The sequence below is a fragment of the Ruditapes philippinarum genome, unplaced genomic scaffold, assembly GCF_026571515.1.
Source record: "Ruditapes philippinarum isolate M1 unplaced genomic scaffold, ASM2657151v2 ctg2840_1_1_1_1, whole genome shotgun sequence".
In the NCBI taxonomy this organism is placed as follows: Eukaryota; Metazoa; Mollusca; class Bivalvia; order Venerida; family Veneridae; genus Ruditapes; species Ruditapes philippinarum.
This window is the reverse complement of record NW_026851681.1, coordinates 1-15,796: the sequence shown is the minus strand read 5'-3', so window position 1 is coordinate 15,796 and position 15,796 is coordinate 1. Positions and strand designations below refer to the sequence as shown.

The window sequence follows — 15,796 nt, the reverse complement described above, 5'->3', positions numbered from 1 at the left end:
ACAAACTGAAACAATGACGTCATATTTTACGTCATCAAACAGTTAACTGTAAAAGTGAAAGTAGGTTGTCAGCACGAATCGCTTTATTTTTATTATGAGGGCTGAAGCGTATTTAGTACAAGAGAGCTTAAGCGTATTTAGTGCAAACACATTTTTGTTATTATTGAAATTTGAAGAAATAATACAACAAATTCATTCCGAAAAAAATGAAAATAAAACTTGCTTCTAGATTCTATTGCTTTGAACACACAAACAGAAAACATCTCGGTACAGAACAGTAGAAGTGTAGACAAGAATTTCAACGAAAGAACTTCAAAGTATTTGTTGTTGCTGTTTTTTTTTAAATGCTACTATTAGATCTACCAAGTGTATTAAAGACATTAATACACGTCAAAGCAGGGCAGGAAGGTGATAATCGGCCCTGAAATGATAAATGCCCTCGGGGCCATTATTCATTTTGCGGGCTGATATCACCTTCCTGCCCTACTCTGCCGTGTATTAACCTCTTATTATTACAGCTTGAAGAGTTATCATGTTTAGTTTCAATAAAGACATATGAATTTCTGATGCCAATATCAATGATAATTATAATATCATTTTCTTTAAATCTGCTGACATTATTTTTGAACATGAATAAAAAGAAATTAATTACTTACATTTTTTATTTTTTTCCTGAGGGACATGTATTTCATTACATTATTACTTCTTTCCTCATCATTCTTTTCCTGATCATCTGATATTTCTGGAAGTATGAAAAGAAAAAGCTTTACTTCATAATTCAAAAATATCTTACCATATATTTTTGATGACAATAATTATCATAAGATTGCTTTGTTAAAATATGTTTTAGGATACTACAGAATCTTAGCAACTTGCAATGCTATTTCTTAATATATGGATGGCTTAAGAAATTACTTCCACTTAAAAACAAGATTGCATTTGAGAAAAAGGCCATGCCACCTCATTAATACAACATTAAATAGTAGTGTAGGAAGAGATTTTTTTGTTTCTATACAATTTTGAAGATTGTCATAATGCATAGATCCCTGACCTATCTTATTCTTATTATCAGATTTCATCTCCTGCATATCTCCTTTAATGGGCCCCACAGAGATGACGCAGCTACCGCAGCCAGATCAGAACAAGGCTTATCAGCAGCCGGAGACGTCCGCAAAAAATTATAGAGTTAAAAAACCAATAAAATCAAAACTTTTCTAAAATCATTCGTGGTAAGTCTACTTAATTTTAAAGGCTTAATTTATCCTCTGTACAAGTGTTATTATTTTTCAGCAGGATTACCAAGTAAGTTCGTTAAAATTCGTAATTTTAGAGAAACAAATTAAAGGGATGGTCAATAATGGCGATCTATGGACATTATCCATGGAAGCAGGTATCCGAAAAAAGGATCCGTTGATAATCATGCTCTTTATGAGCTAGCCTGAAAGGCAAATTTAAATAACTTTGGATGAAATCCATTTGTGAACGCAACACATACCAATATTCAAACATTAAATTCCAGCAAAAACAAAATCATTTACATGACCAACAGGTCGGCATGGTCAGAATATCACGTGATGATGTGACCATTCGCTAAATAAGCGAGTTTTGTTTACAAAACATGTACTGCAGTATAGCTAATAAGCGATGCATTTAGAACAGTATTGACATATATATGTTTATCGTGTTGGTAAAAAATGAAATTAGTGTCCAAGTTATCTAAAGAGTAAATTGATAAATAATAATCTGCCCAAAGCATAGAGCGTAATATACACTTGAGTGCAGCTCATGTTCCGGGAAAAGAGAATCATACAGCGGATGTATTGTCTAGGAAATCAAACGATGATTTGGAATGGTCTCTACATGACAGCATATTTGGTTTATTGTTGGAAATGTATCCATCCATGAGCATAGATTTATTTGCATCAAGAACAAATTACAAACTTCCTTCATATGTATCTAGGTATCCCGATCATCAAGCAATCGCAATTGATGCATTTAGCATAGTCTGGAGCAATGAATTATATTATATGTTTCCTCCTTTCAGTCTGCTACCAAAACTACTACAGAAGGTGGAAGAAAACAAAGCAAAGGCAATTCTAATAGCGCCAATCTGGCCAACACAAAACTGGTGGCCGAACCTATTGAATCTCATATGCGGCCCTTGTCATCTTCTACCAAGTCCACAAACGATTCTGACACTTCATCACAAACCCCATATACAACATCCGCTAAAAAAGATGAGACTAGGAGTTTTTTGCATATCCGGAGAGTCCTGCGATCACAAGGAGTACCTAAACGGGCTCGAGCACTCATCCTTAGCTCATGGAGAAATTCCACAAAACAACAGTATGACAGATATATTGAAAAATGGATACATTTTTGTGGATCATCGCAAAATCCCCTTAAGCCCAGTATCAACAAAGTATTAAGCTTTCTTTCAATCTTATTCGATCAAGGACTAGGTTACAGTTCGTTAAATACTGCTAGGTCAGCAATAAGCACTTTCTTAAAAATATGTTCAAATGTAGATATCCATGAAAATAGTCATATTATTAGATTCATGAAAGGTTGTTTCTTGGAAAGACCAACAGTACCGAAATATGCGTGTATTTGGGATGTTAATATTGTGCTGTCTTATATAGAATCAGCGGAGACCTTATCTTTACTTCAATTATCAAGGAAATTGTGTATGCTTTATCTCTTGGTGTCGGCGCAAGGTTGTCAAACATTACATATGCTTAAAATCACAGACCTCACTTTTGGGCTGAACAATGATTATGTAGTTATTAATCCAACATCAATTCTAAAAACCAGCAAGCCAGGAAACATACTAAAACCAATGAAAATTACTAAATACCAAAATTGTTCGGTTTGTTTTGTTGGAACATTGCAAGATTATTTAACAAGAACTGCTGTATTAAGAAATGGTGAAATGTTGATCATCAGCACACAAAAGCCCCACAAAGGGGTATCACGTAGCACAATTAGTCGCTGGATCAAAACTGTTATGGTAAATGCCGGTTTAGAGGAACAATATGGTCCACACAGTACACGCTCAGCATATACCTCTAAAGCAAAGAGTTGCGGGGTAGATCTAAACACTATTATTAAAACAGCGGGCTGGACAAATGCAAAAACATTTGCGACTTTCTATGACAAGAATATAACACCATCAAAAACTGTTCAGGAAGCGGTGATGTCAAATGTGTCTTAGACTTTATCAGACATTGGGAGTGATATAAGAAATTGATTATTATGTTGACATTAGAATTACAATATAAAACATTAATTAATTATTCACTGTCAAATTGACAGCTATTTTAACATTGGAATTACAGTAAATTTAAATGTATGTTAATGAGTAGATCTTAGAAATATTAGTTAGAAATAAGCAAATATGTTGTTGTATTTCATTTTATGGATATCAAAACTATCTCTAAAGTCTCTGTGGGGCCCATTAAAGGAGATATGCAGGAGATGAAATTGTATAATTAACCGAGACTTACCTAAGTAAGGTGAAGGTTGATTGTAATTTCATCGACTGCAATCTCCTTTAAGGGCTCACACACCCTGCCCTTCCCACCCAATGAAAAATTTAAGTTCTGATATCCACAATAAAAAATTTTGTCACATTCTGTGACAATATTTTATCATCCGTTAACTCTAAAGACTGATCTGGCTGCGGTAGCTGCGTCATCTCTGTGTGAGCCCTTAAAGGAGATTGCAGTCGATGAAATTACAATCAACCTTCACCTTACTTAGGTAAGTCTCGGTTAATTATACAATTAGTGGTTAAATCTGTTGTTAACTCAATAAAACATCAGAGTAGGAATATATCAATGCACTTGAGTCTAGTGAATTTGGTGGTGAAGTTCATATTTCACACAGCCTAAATTTCATGACTACATAAAAGGACAACACAGTAAGACACTTTGTCAAAATCTAGGTCAAAGTTCACTTTACATCTGAATCTGTGCACATGGTTCAAATTTCATAGCTGTACATCAAAGGACACGAAAGTAGGTCACATCAAAATCTAGGTCACCTGATATCAAAGTTCAATTTTACAACGAAAACTGTGCACATGTTCAAAATGTCATTGCTGTACATCAAAGGACAAGAAAGTAGGTCACTGTCCCCTTGGAAAAGGCAAAATTTTGGACCCAAGGGTTTAATTCAAAACAATCTTGATACAGGTCCACCAAACAACATTTCAAGTCAAATATTTAAGCTATAGCTTTCTCCCATTCAGAAAACATTTGTTTTATTTTCTGTTTTTACTATGTGTACATAATGAGAATCACTGCCCCCTTGCAGGGCCAATTTTGACACCAGGGGAAAAATTTGAACAACTTTGGTAGACGACCTATAGATGATATTACATAGCAAACATCAAAGCTCTATGCCTTGTACCTTCAGACAAAAATAATTTTTATTTTTTAATGTAATAATGTACATAATGAAAATCAATGACCCCCTGGGCGGAACCAATTTTGACCCCAGGGCTATAATTTCAACAATCTTGGTAAAGGTTTCATTTCGCAAAGTCTCATGCCATATATTTAGCCTCTAGCCTCTAGCAATTCAGAGAAGAAGATTTTTCAATTCAGAGAAGATTTTTCAAGTTTTAACATTATACATAAGGAAAACTATCGCCTCTGGGGCAGGGCAAATTTAACACTAGGGGCATAATTAAAACAACTTTAGTAGAGCACCCATAGATGATTTTATATACCAAATACCAAAGCTCTAAGCCTTGAACCTTCAGACAAGAGGATTTTTTTATTTAATGTACATAGTGAAAATCAATGACTCCTGGGGGTGCGGCCAATTTTGACCCCAGGGCTATAATTTGTAAAATCTTGATAGAGGTTCACTACATGTTTCATGCAAAATATCTTAACTGTAGTCTTTGTAAATTTAAAGATGACTTTTTAAGTTTTTACTATATACATATGAGAAAAAAACCTATGGCCCCCGGGGCGGGGCTAATTTTGACACTAGAAGCAAAATTTGAAAAACTTTGGTAGAGTTCCTATAGATGATATCATTTAACAAATATTAAAGCTCTAAGCCTTATACCTTCAGACAATAAGATTTTTTACTATATGTATATATTGCAAATCAATGACCCCCGGGGTGGGGGCAATTTTGACCCCAGGGCTATAATTTGAACAATTCTTGGTAAGGGTCTACCAGACAATGGCTTATGCAAAATATCTAAGCTCTAGGCCTTTTCGGTCCTTTCAAGAAGGTTTTTTAAGTTTTTACTAAATGAACATAGAGTGAAAATCAATGACCCCCTGGGTGGGGCCGATTTTGACCCCAGGGCTATAATTTGAACAATCTTGGTAGATGTCTACCAGACAATGCCTTATGCAAAATATCTAAGCTCTAGGTCTTTTCGATCTTTTAAATTTATTCTTATAATTCCTTTTGGCAGCCATGGCAACCAGATTTCTGCATGGAATTAAATTCTTTGAACAACTTTGCAACCCCTTCACCAAAGGATCAATCCTGCCAAGTTTGGTTAAAATTGGACTAGTGGTATTTCAAGAAGATTTTTTAAGTATATAATCTATATAACACACACAAACAAACAAACAAACACACACGCACACATACACAGGTGAATCGCTATATACTGCGGTGGCATAAAAAGTACCTGCGGTGGCATAAAAAGTACCTAAGTGTTAAGATTGACATATTTGTAGTACCCAAATTACGGATGAGTTAAATGGTGGATCAAATAAAATCTCATAAAATAGGTTCTTGAAAGCCATATTAATATCACATAGGAGTATTAAATGCAAAACCATATACAGTTAAACTTCGTTCGCTCGAACTCGGATCGCTCGAATACCTCCTTTCGCTCGAACTCATCGTCCAGTCCCGGCAAAATTCTTATATAATATATATTGTTCTACCTAAGATCGCTCGAACACCCATCGCTCGAACTCTCGAACATGATCTCTGGTCTCAGTGACACATGTTTTTAACACCTCGCGATCGTGACAAAGGCAATTAAGGTTAATTGATACAAAATAACAGGTGTTGTAACTGATTTCTTTGTTATGATAAAATTGTATATTTGCCATCTTTAGTAACGATAAAAAGAAAAAAACTCCTGAAATGCACAAAAGTCAATAAATAAATGACATTTACCCGGACGGCTTTAATTACAACCGTGGTTCATGTATCGTGAATTGTAACAGTGTAATCTATTTATAGGATGATACTTGTACGTGTTTATTTTAGTAAATGACTACAAATATATGCTGCTTAAAATGTGTTTTTTTATTATTTAATTAATTCATTGTTTAAAATAAAATTAATTCCATAATAGACATATTAATATATTTTGAACATTGTTCACAGTTTGGATAATGATTGCCCAATCGAACTCAACCAATTACAATATGCATGAATATAGATTAACACAGTGTACCGTTAATATTGTAATAGGATAATAATTCTTAATATGACGTGTTTGACAAACAGATGTTCTAACAACAATTATATTGACGTATTTATCATTTGACCTATGTAAGCTGGAAAACCGTTAGACATATGTTCTATGTAATAATAGTTCAACCTCGGTTGGCTCGAACTACCGATCTCTCGAACAAATTTTCACAGACCCTCCGAGTTCGAGCGAACAAAGTTCGACTGTATCTGAAGTTCAGTAACACCTTATTTTTGCAGGAAAATGAGAAAATCTTTAATATTCAATTACACTATAGATAGTCATAGAAAAGGTTATATAAGTCAAACCTTTTGTTTCTTCTGGAGTCTTTTCAATTTCAATTTCAACAGCTGTCTTCTCCACCAATGTTAAATTATCATCAACACTGACATCTTCTACAGCTGTATTAGTTCCTATAAAAAGAAGGTAATTTAAAAAAAAACTAGAAATGTGTCATCATGCCACGGATGCCCCCGCATGCAGCCAAAATTTCAGATGATGCATTTTTTTCTCATTTTAACTTCAAAGACCTTAAAACCTTTCAATGTTAACACAAACCATTTTCATACACTGTTCAAGGCACTGAAATTATTCAGTCCTTTTAAAAATAGCATATTGCATATTTGTAGCCAAAATAATGGCTAAAAGTATGAGTGCTGAAACTGAAAATTCAAAATTTTTCCAATATTCAGGAAAGATAAGTTTGTCTAAAATCATTGAACCACAACCAAATTCAAACTTAAACTGCTTATTTCTAAGATGTATCTATATTATTTTCAAAGTGAAAGGGACATAACTCTGCCAAACAATCATCAAACCATGACCAAATTCCAACTTGACCTGCCCATTCCTTTGACAAATCTATATGTCAAATTTAAGTTGAATATGTAACACTGTCAGGTAGATAATGAACAGAAACTGTAAATTTCATATTATTTTCAAAGTGAAAGGGGCATTAGTCTGCCAAAAATCATTGAACCATGACCAAATTCGAACTTGGCCTGGGCATTTCAAAAACATATCCATGTCAAATTTGAGTTGAATGTGTTGTACCATTGGGGAGATAATAAAAGGAAACTGAAAATTTCATATTATTTTCAAAGTAAAAGGGGCATAACTCTGCCAAAAATCATCAAACCATGACCAAATTCAAACTTGACCTGTATTTTCTCATGACATATTTATATGTCAAGTTTGAGTTGAATGTGTGCAACCGTTCTTTAGATAATGAACGGAAACTGATGATGACGGAATGACAGAATGACGGAAGGACGGAAGGATGGAAGGACGGAATGACGGAACAGGGTAACACTATATGCCCCGGCCATTACATGAATTCTTTGTTGCAACAATAACTTTAGGCTCATATTAAGGGTGAAATCAGGAAGGTTCTACTATATTATTCTTAAAACTTATAACCCTTACCTGTGTGCAATAAAATTTTTCTTGGGTAAAGCTTGTGGAACTTTTTTAGTTAAGCTAAGTAATAGAAAGAGCACCAAAACACGAGGCCATCTGATTTGTACGAGGGTATGAATCAGATTGCCGAGTGTTTTGGTGTTCTTTCTCTTTTGTATCATAGTCAATCATAAAAGGTTGTTTCCTGTTGTCACAATATGAAACCCCGGCAAAAATGAACCAATGAACGAACATCTGAATATGACATTTATGTCGTCACAATATGTAAACCCCGGCAAAAATGAACCAATCAATGGGCATGCTCTGGAGTGCGGGTAACTAATACCCGCACTCCAGTAAACGCACTTTGCATGCATATGTATACGATTTAACCCTGACACATTTTCAACAGAAAGGTCTCCAAACTATGATACAAGTTGTCAATTAATTAATTGAAATTCTTTGCATTTAGGATACAAAGTTTGCTTATTTCATACAAATGTGACATAGAATTTGTTTTGGAGAATCTTAATGTTTGTGTTATTTTCTTTTCCCTTCCTCTATCAACATTTCCTTCTTGTGTTGTAATTGCTGACCACAGATATAAAGCCAAGTATTTCCTTGCCATGTATAATTCCATTGGTGACCAATTAAACTGCAAAGACTTCCCAGATAAATAATTTTCTGCAAACTGCAAAGAAGAATGTGCCATTACTACTACCATCACTAACTCAGTCTTATGATGGTAAACATTAGTATTAAAATCCAAGTTCATGCACAGATATCAAGTAGAGGTTTGGAAAAAGTTGATTAAAAGAATTATGAAAGAGATAATTTGTAAAAAGGGAGGTAATTATGGAGGGCATATATATAACAATGTTTATCTGTGACGTGGATTTGTCCCCCGTGTAATAGAAAGACACTGTTATGCATCACTTTTCGTGTACAATTTGCTATTTCTCATGCTTATTTTCTTTGTTTAATGTATAGATGATATTTAAATGGAGAATAATTTTTGCATGCATTTTTCCCATTTTAGATCTGTATTGACTTTATAATTATGACTAGTTACCTAACATATCAACAGCAGTGTTTATGTGATAATCAAGTGTTTAACTTAACATATTAACAGCAGTGTTTATGTGATAATCAAGTGTTTAACTTAACATATTAACAGCAGTGTTTATGTGATAATCAAGTGTTTAACTTAACATATTAACAGCAGTGTTTATGTGATAATCAAGTGTTTAACTTAACATATTAACAGCAGTGTTTATGTGATAATCAAGTGTTTAACTTAACATATTAACAGCAGTGTTTATGTGATAATCAAGTGTTTAACTTAACATATTAACAGCAGTGTTTATGTGATTATGAAGTGTTTAACTTATAACCAATTTATTTCTTCTTTTTTTTGAGCCTGCATTCTTGGAAATTCCATTCTATATCAAAAACATTCAAGGATAAAAGATGGGTATTGTGTGTGGCAATGCTTAAACACTTTTTCTTCAATATTCGTAAGATATCTGATGTTAGGCCCAGCTCTAAACCAATAGACAATGCAGTTGGTCACAATGAAACTGGGAACTGAAAACAAGTATGATAGACTTTGTTAATGTCAGAAAAGTGAGAACTTACTTTAATAACATAGATTCCATAACAAGTGCCATCTATCTGCCTGGCATGTGCAGGACTGTGTACTGTCCATTCTGCTGAAATCCTATTTTCAAGACCAGCATCATATCGAGACTTCAGAAATGAGCTAAATGAAATAGGCAAAGTTAAAAAAGTTCAATACATGTACTTATAAGATTAAAATCCTGATACATCATTTGATGATGTACCCAATTTAATTCAAGATCGATTTTCATTAAAGTTGCACATATTTAAGCAATTAAACACATAAATCTCTTTTCACCTTGTGCTTAAAATTTTGTTGGCAAGCCTTCTACTTTGCTTATTTTGCTTAGTTTATGTGTTTTATCTACCTAAATGAATTAACATTTCAAGCAAAAGACTATTTCTTTCATATTGTAAATTTATATAAACTTACAATGTATGTGCAGCTTATGTATATGTTTGATTAATTTTGTTTTTTGATACAGTCATTATTGCTGTAAATAAATTGTATGTACATTGTATTATAAAATGACATAAGTGGAGTTCTAGAAATACAAAGTATATTTTCCCTTAAATTATGAATGGGTATAATTGTGAAATCAAATCAAATTCATTTCATCAGTGTTGATTCGTAATTGTAAGAGAAGCCATGTTGATGGACAACTATTAGGAAAATGTCATTGACAGCCTTAATGGCTCATTTAAACTAGATTTCAAACAAACAACAAGAGTTTCACAGGAAACAGCGAAGCTCAACTAATAAAATACTGGACGCAGTTAGGACGACAAAACTATGAAAGAAAAATCAATTATGTATAATCAAGTTTTAATTTATAGTAATAAAATAAGATTGTTAACATAATACCAAGATTAAAGGGAATAATTCTAGAATTAGTCTTGCTAGAGTTATAAACCTTGTCACACAACATGTGTTTAATGATAAGATATATATATTTGAAGTTTGAAGTAGTTACCTAAAAAAAGTGGAGAAGTTATAATATCTTGTATAGAAAATCCTAAGTTCAATGAGAGATAAATCTGTAAATATTGCTTCAAGAGTTATGGACATTGTCACTTAAAATGTAATTGATGATAAGGAATAGGTATTTGAAGTTTGAGGTAGATACCTTTAAAACTAAAAATGTCATAGTAAAAAATTACATTTTTCTAGTAAAAAAATCTTAGTTTGTTGGGAGATAATTCTTGCAATATTGGTGCTAGAGTAATGAAGCTTGTCACACAAGATGTAGATGATGATAAGGTACATATATTTGAAGTATGAAATTGATCCCTTAAGAAATAAAGAATTAACAGTAAAAAATAGTATTTCTTAAGGAAAATTCTAAGTTTAAGGGGAGATTAATATGAAAATATTGGTGTTAGAGTTATGAACCTTGTCACATAAGATGTGGTTGATGATAAGGAACTTATATTTGAAGTTTGAAGTTCATCCCTTAAGAAATAAAGTATGATGTTTATCCCTTTAGAAATAAAGAACTAACCGTAAAAAATAGTATTTTTTAAGGAAAATTCTATGTTCAAGGGGAGATAAATCTGAAAATATTGGTGCTAGAGTTATGAACCTTGTCACATAAGATGTTGTTGATGATAAGGAACATATATTTGAAGTTTGAAGTTGATACCTTAAGAAATGACAAAGTTATAGTGAAAAATATTTTACTGCACCAAAACTTTAATCTGAAATCTGGACGCCGACGCCGGGGCGAGTAGGACAGCTCTCCATATACTTCGTATAGTCAAGCTAAAAAATTAAAGAGAATAAAAGAACAAATTGCTTAACATTTTTCTGGTGTGAAATTAAATGCTTTACTTACCACAATGACATTGAAGGTAGGGATATGAGTCTTGAGCACAACACATTGTCATGATGTGGTCAACATTTGTGCCAAGTTATTTCAAAATCCTTCCATGCATAATTAGAGATGTAATCTCAAAACATTTGTAAATGTGTATAGAAAATGTATTACCATTAATGTCCAGTGGTTTCCCCCTTCATTGTTAGCGCCAATAACAGTATCATATGACATCAGAGTGTGCTGTATGAGAAAAATTAGAAGCTATGGATTGAAAAGTTGAGAAAGTTAAGCACAATAAATAATCAGACATGGCATAGCCTAACACTCATCCATAACTGCTATCACCCTTTTATTCAGGCATCTGCTAATTAAATCGACCCCATTTTTCAATATTGAAAGTGTATGTAAATATGCAATAATATCAATGTTGTTGATTTATTTTTAGACATGTGACAGAAATCGGGTACAATTTAGCTATATATTAGGTATAGGAGCATTCATTTATTAATTTTAAATCTGAAGCAATTCCATGAAGGAATAAGAAAGTTAAAGAATGAATAAGAAAAATTATAATTCTGATAACTTTGGTGCAAAAGTAGTAAATTTTGTGATATATGATGTGGTTGATGATAAGAAACATATATTTAAAGTTTGAAGTCAATACATTAGGAAATAAAGAACTAATATTGAAAAAGCATTAAAACTTCAATAAGAAATCTTTACAAGTTGGTGAGTAGGACAACTCTCAATATACTACAATAGTCAAGATTTAAAAAATGAGCAATTTTCTACAGACTGCAATCAAGTTTCATAAAAGAATATTTTCAGTACTTTTTGAGTTATCACTGGATCAATGGTAAGATAGCCTCTATCCCTATTTGGTAGTGCGGACTGACTGACAGACGAGCAAACAAAAGGCACATGGTAAACCTAAAGTCGCCTCTGGTAATTATTAGAGGACATGAAAGACAGACAGAAAAGAAGACAATTTGTGACACTTAAACTTTACCAAGTTTACCATCTAGACAATTACTATTTAAGTTCAAACTTACTGTTATATTCAATTCATAATGTCCTATTTTACCTTTACAGTCAAGGTTTTTGAAAAAATTTTGTACACAAATGAAATGAAACCTCACTTTTATATTATCACAGACAAGCAGTAACTTCCCAAGGTTATTAGGATCTATAAGTTTACCATCTGTAAACATTTTATGTTAATAAAAATATTAAAAAGTATGCTTACATACCATTCTTAGGAGTCCATGGATGTTCACCTCACCATCAAAAATCCCTGTCATAGTTATGCAGCTGATGTGCAAAACATTTTCCTTATCAGCAACCAATAGATGCAAAAGAGCATCAATAACCTAAAATGATATACAATAATGCCTTGCCTATGTATATTTCAAATACTATTATAATTATGTTGATTCATTGTTCTAATGTAAATACTGAATCTGAATGAATAAGATGCACCTCAATATTGTCTTAAAGATGCTCTTCAACATGATATAAATTAGAAAATATGACAGTTTTAATTATTACTTGTTTGTGTATTCAAATAGAGTGAAGTAGGGGTGATGGTTTTTTTAATAATTTTTCCAGTGTCAAGCAAATTCTTTCAATTTATTAAAATCTATTTATATCCAAATTTTCATGGTTACATTTGGGACTTTTTTAGCAATGTAAAGTTACAAAAGGCAACATCTTTTAATAAGGAAAGGGAGATTATGAAATAAATTGAGAGAGGTTCTTGATAAGTGCATTTATTATGCTATTTTGTTTCAAATTTTCATGTGGTTCCGTTTCATAGTTTTTATATAGCAAGACACTGTAATCGATTCACTATTTCCCATACTTTATTTTACAGAGTTCAAACAAAGGTTGTAATTTATTCACAATGAATAGTAAAGAAATGCTTTTTTAATTGATCACTCAACAAGTTTTGATAATTGCAGAACAAAATGCCAGAGAGGATGTTCACACCATAAAGTCAAAATAGTAAGTTGAAGATCCTGCATACCTCATCAGAAAGTGTTGATCTGATAAATTCAAAGGACTACTCTGTTAATACATATGGGCCATTTCTTCCAAACAGTAGCATCACTTGCTTCTTCAAACCATATTCGATCTATCTCTGAAATAAATCATGAAAATGCAACACCTGGATCATTTCAGGATCAATTTTAATTTAAGAAAACATGACCTACATTGCCATCTAGGACAATATATATATATTGCACAATACAGTTGGAAATAACTAAGATTTATATATAAATGTAATACTTTTTACTTAAAGCATTAGTGCTTAACTATCTGTGATATAAATCTCTTATGGAAATGTTTGTTTGTTCAGTGTGGTGCATACTAGTATGAAAATATTAACATAAACCAAGGCGGAGGCTTTTAATGAAATCATTTAATAAAAACAGTAATAGTGTTTGATATTCTTTCTGTGATATTTTCAATCAATTACTATCATTGTCTCTCTATGTCATGCCATCTGAGGAACTATAATAGTATATCATTTCTTATGTTATCCATTGTGTTGGTGTGCTTTTAGGGTTTTTATGCTCATGCACTGTATGTTATGTTATAACTCACTTCATGTTTTATATTACAATGTAGATATGTAATAAACTATGCCAAAATAATTCTTAACTGTATTAAGCAGAGAAATAATTTCATTAATGAATAAAATTCATTCAGGGACTTAATTTCTCACAAATTAGTAAAGCATTCCTTCCTATTTGCTATGCACTAATGTCACAATAATCACTAAAATGCCCTATTCAAAATTTGTTCAATAGGTATATAATGTGAATGATGTTAAAATTAATGCAGATTTATAAGCAGTTTATGAAATATGCTTACATGTATAAACAGGGATGTTTTAGTAAGACACCAAATACAAGTACATACAACTTAATTGAATTGACAACCAAAGGGATACTGTCATTTATATTTCATTTAAAATAAAAGCTATTGAAGATTTTGTAACTATCTAGAGCAGTTGTTCCTTTTTCTTGCTTAAAATAATATCAGCAATTGAAAAGGTTTTTCTGAACATCATAAACAACACACACCTTCCTCATCCCTTTTAGTTATTTCCCAGTCAGTAAACTCAGGGATCACTGCTGCACTGCTGTCATCAACTGGAACTGCAAAAAGAATACCATGTCATAATTGTAGAGACTAAAAGGGCCAGTACCTGGCAGTAGCAACAGTTAAATTTAATTTACAGCTTAACTTTTCTTAAAAATAGTTAACAAAAAAAATGAATTAAAAAATAATAATTAGAAAAAAAGATAAATAAATAAGCCAAGGAAAAAGTATTTTTACAAAAATAACAAGAGCTGTCTGTAGGACAGCATGCTCGACTATTCTAAGTGCTTGATAGTAAAAGAGCCTTGATATTGTTAAATTTTTTAAGTTCACAAAAGGGCTATTTTTTTTTTATAAATTCATGTTATAGGCCTAACAGAGAATCTAATTATACAGAATTGGCTTGACTATTCGGAAGGTAATGTCACAAGGTTTTTTTTATTGAGTATAATAATACTAATTACCTATGAATACATAAATTTGACAGAAAAGGTACAAAGGCTTGTTATTAAGGTGTTTTATCAAGTAAATCACTGCTTTATTATTATGAATGCATAAAATTGTCCCAAAAAAGGCACAAACCCTTCAGTAGTTATTGAGATAACAGCTTACAAGCAAAACTTTACCATGAATTTCTAAGTTGAAAAAGGGGAGAAAAATCAGCCTAAATGCAAGATTGAATTATGGATCTTTGTCAGTGACCTACAATTATGACCCTAAATGCATATAAGAAGTTTTAGATAAATATCTTTAATAGTTATTGAGATATGTAAAACTTGCATGTAAACATTAACCAAGAGACTAAGTAGAAAAGGGGATATGAATCAGCCTTAATGCAAGATAGAGTTATGAAACTTGGTCAGTGACATACAATTATGACCCTCCAATTATGACCCTAAGTGCATGTGTAAAGTTTCAAGTAAATATCTTAGAAGACGTTAACCTTTAACCAAAATTTCTAAGTTTCAAAGGGGCAAATAATTCTGCAAATATTGCAGACAGAGTTATGCAATTTTGCAAACTGATGTACATTGTTACTATGAATAAGTATTTTAAATTTCAATTGAATATCTCAAGCAATAAATGAGATATTTAACTTTACAAAAAAAACTTTAACCAAAATTTCTAAGTTCCAAAGGGGGCATAATTCTGTCAATATGGTAGGCAGAGTTATCCAACTTGTCAATCTGATGTACATTGTTACTATAAATAAGTATTATAAGTTTCAATTGAATATCTCGAGCAATAATTGAGATATTTGTCTTTACAAAAAACTTTAACCAAAATTTCTAAGTTTAAAAAGGGGCATTATTCTGTCAATATTGTAGGCAGAGTTATCCAACTTGTCAATCTGATGTACCTTGTTACTATAAATAAGTATTGTAAG

General features: G+C 32.1%; 1 long non-coding RNA gene across 1 annotated transcript; it reads right to left on the bottom strand.

The window, feature by feature from the left end:
* Positions 1-8,000: 8,000 nt before the first annotated feature.
* Positions 8,001-14,509, bottom strand: LOC132736633 (uncharacterized). Its single transcript, XR_009626600.1, has 6 exons — positions 14,391-14,509; positions 13,328-13,441; positions 12,552-12,671; positions 11,473-11,541; positions 9,503-9,626; positions 8,001-8,555 (listed from the first exon to the last, which is right to left on the bottom strand). It is a non-coding gene; the product is annotated as an uncharacterized LOC132736633 (long non-coding RNA).
* Positions 14,510-15,796: the final 1,287 nt, after the last annotated feature.